This window comes from Gobio gobio (genome assembly GCF_949357685.1).
Source record: "Gobio gobio genome assembly, chromosome: 21".
NCBI lineage: Eukaryota > Metazoa > Chordata > Actinopteri > Cypriniformes > Gobionidae > Gobio > Gobio gobio.
The window spans coordinates 24693659-24699668 of NC_137117.1; positions in this window are offsets into that span (position 1 = coordinate 24693659).

The window sequence follows — 6010 nt, forward strand, 5'->3', positions numbered from 1 at the left end:
CATAGGGGAACCTTTTTTAGTGCTATATAGCACCAATTTTGGTGCTTCAGTGGTTCTTCAGCGGTTCTTCAGAGGTGCTATATAGCACCTTAGTCAAAGAACCGGTGAAGAACCTCTGAAGAACCGCTGAAGAACCTCTGAAGAACCGCTGAAGAACCACTGAAGCACCAAAATTGGTGCTATATAGCACTAAAAAAGGTTCCCCTATGATTACGAGCCAAGAACCATTTTTGGTGCAATATAGAACCTTTTTTTTTTTAGAGTGTACTTATCAATTTATCCAAAAATACATTGAACATGCAATTCATATATACAATGTGCACACCTGTCCTATATATTTCTGAGGATGTCATGTGGTGTGACTCCCCCAAAATTAAAAATTTTAATAATATTAAATAATATAAAAGAAAAATGCTCTTTACCTTAAATAATAATAAGTACATGAGTGAATATTATTTGATATAAATAGTATTTAAATGAGTAAGTAATAGTGAATGTATTGGAGCTATAAGGAAAGTGGTATTTTTTTACTCGATAGTTACACCACATGACATGGGACGTTAAATTAAAAATGTCTTGAAAATGGTATAAAACGTTTTCAAAGCCGAATGAAACCAACGTGAATACATTTCTGAGAATTTGGCATGTATTTTAAATGTCGTTTTTAAAAGATTTTTCCTTTTCTTTATCATGGACATTGTCATATATCATTGACCTATTAAAATCTGTCTCGGTAAGTATTGACTGAGAATTTTGCGATCATTTTTGCATTAGGATTGGTAATATATGTCAGGTTTTTTTGCAGGACACACTGCACTGTTCTGTGCTACACCCAAATCTCTCATTGGTAGATTGTTATCTCCCCATTGGTAATGATTCTTCCATGACCTACATAACCGTACAACACATCATCCTTGAGTAGCTACTTCTAAAACTTGAGGTCCCTCGTCCTTATCAAGTCTATAACACATTTCCATCTGTTGTAATCCTTTTTATCTCGTCTTTGACTAATCTCCACTTTGATCCTCCTCTTTCCTCCTTTTCCTTATGTGATACCACTACATTATGAGTTTCCCCCTCCATCAGTAATTTACACAGCTGCCTTCCACTTTCTCTTGGCCCTGGCCCCTTTGTAGGGTGAGGGAGGAAGGAAGGGCCAGTCAGCTGGTTGGAGGAGGAGGAGGAGGGGGGGGGTGACATGCCTGACGTTCCTAATGCCTACCTCAATAAACCAATGTTAACCTCCTGGGGCTCAGACTGCTGGAACAGGTGCCTTATTGCCGTCTGCTCACTCAATACAGCTCAGTGAAGCCGTAACTACTTAGCTGACCACAAGTGCACACAAACAGTCCCGCACAGAATTCAGTCACGCAGTTGGGACACACAAACCCGTGCATATTATTCGCTGCTCTATCTCTTCCTGCTGCCAGGCTCATCTGATATGACGCATGACTGAACACACTCAATGTTGGGTGGGTCATGAGCACTGAATCAACAGGTGGCCATTCAACAAGACCGTCATTAATACAGTAAGAAAGCCCTGATGTGATGTGATTTATGCCAACTTTGTTCGAGTTAAGTAAGCGGCATTTGTGGTTATTTGCATTCTCAATCTCTCCATCTCTTACGCACATAAGTTTTAAACCATTCCCTTTATTTTGATAACTTCATTGGTGGATGAATTCCCCAGTGACAAGGTCATTCGCCTCCAATGAACATCTAGAACATCCCTTTTGCTGGTCTTGTGTTAACTGAGCCTTGAGCATATCTAATTGAACAGGAGGTATATTGTTGTGTTCCAAGTCAGAGCATTGGAATGTTGTTATAAAGGCCCTTGGTGCCCAGAGAGCATTTATTCATTCAAGTGAATATGTGCACTGCTTTATGTAGTCTGATCACATGATTGCCCAGCTATAAGTGGCTGCTCATTTCCCTGCCGGTCTCGACTCTTTGGTCTGTTTGTGTTGGGGTGTGTCAGTGAAATGATAAATGAGATTTATGATACCAAGCGCAAGAATTGAAATTGCAGTAATCTACAGGAATGTTGCATCAGATGATCAGTTAGACTATTTGCGGTAATTGTACTGTATTGTGAAAAACTGTACAGTCTCAATTCTGACTGGATAAGACATATTCAAAGTTGATAAATGACTTTATATGTGAATGTATTTTATATACTTTAAAGGGACATTTCATCCAAAAATTTAAATTCTGTCATGTTCTTCCAAACCTGTATTCTTTCTTATTCTGGGGAACACACAAACAAAGATATTTTGAAGAATGTTGGTGACCAAACCATTTTGGTAACCATTGTTTTCTATATTGTATGTGCAAAAAATACTTTTCCCCAAAAAAATATTTTCTTTTGTGTTCCACAGAAGAAGATAAAAAGCCATGCAGGAATGGAACAACGTGAGGGTTAATATGACAGAATTGTAATTGTTGGGTAAAGACTTTAATTCGCCAAATTGCTACTTTGATGGTAACTGCAAACAGCCTGCTGGATATTTATGCTTTTGACACAATGATTCCTAAAAAATCACTATAAATTACAACAAAGTTGTTTTTCAATTCGTCTTGAATTAAGTGTACGAGTGAAAGTAAAACATTAGTTAATTAAAATTTAGTGAACATTGCTCTCTTTTATATAGTGCTGTTGCCACCATTTTATTAAATGAATAAGCCACTTGAGTCTGTGTGTTCAGTCATTTTCCCCCCGTTTTAGGCCCTCCACTTTGTGTTAAATCACTAATGCAAAACTTCTCACTGCTTTAATTGAACCCGTTTTCCTCAATTTGCTATTTATAATAATTTCATTTGAACGATTACACAGTTATGAATCTCTCTATACCTATGAAAATCCACATTTGATCCATGAAGTTGTGGTACGAAGGAAAGAGTGGTGAAGACCCCATCTCCAGCCCCTTCATCCAAATCAACAGAACACGCTGCATTTCAGAGATGCTGAAGCGTTGGAAAATCGGTCAGTGGAGTGGAATTTCTCTTTATGTCTCTTTCTACCGACCACACAGTCTTGCAGTAATTTTAGGGTTAGGGCCGCAGTGGCATCTCCTCTATTCCCATCATTATCTCCATCTGTGACCACATACGGTAGAGTCTAGATTGCAGCGCAACTGAGATGCTGAAACTACATTTAAAGTGTTGGCTGTATGTGCACTATAGATACTAGTGACGACTCTCGCTCCAATTCAGCCCTAGTCTAATCGATGATCTCTCTCTCCCCAATCCTGTCCGTCGTTAAGGGCAAAAGTGACCACACCTAATGTTTAGTGCACTTAGTTGTCCTCACTCAAGTCCTCTGTTTTATGATTACGTACGTTATCGCTAAAGTCAAATCATAAACTTTCTGTGGTGATGGTTCCCAAGCGAAACCCGTGTTTAGCGCCTTCATGTGGCTCAGCTGTGTGTGGTCTTTGCTCTGAGCATCTTTCAGAATTGTGTCCCTGTCCGCTTGTCTGTGATCTTACACTAAAATGAACTCTGACCATGATTGAAGTAAATATTCTACCAAGCACTCTGTGTCGCAATAACAAATCATCTTGAACTTTTGACCTGGTGTGCAAATTTAGCTAATGACTCTTCTTATCATGTGATTTAACACACAATGTGTCAATACAGATTCAATCGTTACCATAACAAACTGAAAGCCATGTAAAATTCACACTCTATTCATTGTCAATTTCACTGCTAAAATGGAATATTTATTGAGAATTTCCCTTTATTATTAAGATCAGTTGCATTTTTCATTTTGTTTTCTTCCTAAATGTCTATATAGTTTTTCTTACTTTTTATTTCAGTTTTAGTCATTTTTGTACTTCAAGTTAAACTAAACTAAAATTTGAAATGTGCAAACATTTATTTTATTTCAAGTAAAATGATTATGGTTTCAGTTTTAATGAATGATAATAACACTAGTTCCTGCAATAGACTATGCCAGACTTTAAAAGGATTCTTCACCCAAAAAATAACAATTATTTATCCATTTACATACTTGTTTACATTTTTTTTTTTAATTGTTCATAAAATCAACTTCTTTTGTGTTCTGCAGACGAAAGAAAGTCCTACAGGTTTGGTGGAACGACATGAGAGTGACTAAATGATGTCCATTTTTGGGTGAGCTGTCACTTTAAGAGCAGGAAGTCCCAGCGTTACCACAGAGGTGATTCACTGAGATATACATTAGCTCACACATGCGTCTTTGAGCAACACTTGCTGCTGTATGTTGATGGGTTAGTAACAAAGGACCTGCTGTTTGCTTCTCTGCTGTTGAGTGGACTACCACCTGTCCTTCAAGCACTCCCTTCACAACTTCCCCCACAGTTTCAAACAACCCTTTCTTCAAGATTTACGATGTTATTGCCACCTTAGTAACTGGTGTACTTTAAGTACTTTACATTTGAAATTGCTCATATGTAAGAATATGTACCTCGAGGAATACAAAATTAGAATACTGATCTCTCATCGTTCACATAAAGGCCTTAAAGGGATAGTTCACCCAAAAATGAAAATTAGCCCATGATTTGCTCACCCTCAAGTCACACGGCTCCAGGGGGTTAATAAAGGCCTTCTGAAGCGAAGCGATGCGCTTGTGTAAGAAAAATATCCATATTTAAAACTTTACAAACCGTAATCTCTAACTTCCGCTAACTGTCGTATGCGTGTTGATGAGAGACTGACATTCCAGTGTAGGACGCAGGCATAGCGTAATTTCCGGTGCCGAATGCGGAAGCGCAGAGGATAGAGCAAAACATTTGTTCTCGCGAGAACTAGCATATTCTCACCGGAGTGTCCTATGTTATGTGCTGGAATGTTAGTCTCTAGGTGAACGCGCATAAGACAGTTAGTGGAAGTTAGAGATTACAGTCTATAAAGTTTTAAATATGGATATTTTCTTACACAATCAGAAGGCCTTTATTAACCCCCCGAAGCCGTATGGATTACTTTTATGATGGATAGATGCACTTTTATGGACTTCAAAACAGAAACAGGCATTCACTGCCGTTATAAAGCTTGGAAGAGCCAGGACATTTTTTAATATAACTCTGATTGTATTCGTCTGAAAAAAGAATGTCATATATACACCTATAGGATGACTTGAGGGTGAGTAAATCATGGGATAATTTCCCATTAAAAGAATTAAAGTAATTAAAAGAATTGACTTCACAGTGATTATACACAGTGTATGAATAATGTTTGTGCAAGAGTTACTAGTTCTACTTTTTTTAGTGCAACCTTTTCATTCTCAAATCAAGTTAATATGAATGTGTGAAAAAAGGGTGTGAGGTGAGAAGTGGTTTGGGGAAGCTAAGGAGATGGTATTGTTAACCAAAAAAATCTCTGAAATGTTGGGAGCAGCCCCTGGTGTGAAAGACTTTGTGGGTATGGTGTCGTCAGAGGTGTGGAAAGTGAATGTTTTGACAATAGCAGTGCAATGACAGCAGCAACGAACTCAAAAATTAGCACATAATTCTTAGCATTTTTGTAATGCGTGTCTTAGAGAGAAATGCGTTGAGACAAAAAAAATAGCTTTTTAAGAGTTGAATTAGTAATTCTAAAAAATGTCTTGTTTTTTTATTTAATCAAAATGAACTGAAAGTGGGGAGACTGTCGTAAAATGCTCTCTGTCAAGTAAATCCTTTCACTTGTACACTTTTTCTCAGTGACTCCACTGTGTGGCTGTCAGTGGAGCAGCTAAGTAGGGCTCTCAAACACAGGGCGCTTGACTCCAAAATTCCTAAGAGTTGCCATGGGACACTTTTGTCACGATTTAAGTCCTGTACTCAAGCTCTTACCAGTTCTGCTTACAGTTGATACTTTGATTTAGATTTTTTTGTAAATAAACATTCATGTGAAAATAAATGTTGCTCAAATGGTTACTACAATGATTTGAATATCAGTTCAAAAGCTAGGCTAATGTACAATTTTCTTTACACTTGTTGTATGATTTTAATTGTACAGCTGAGAAGACCACGATATTTGACATGGGACA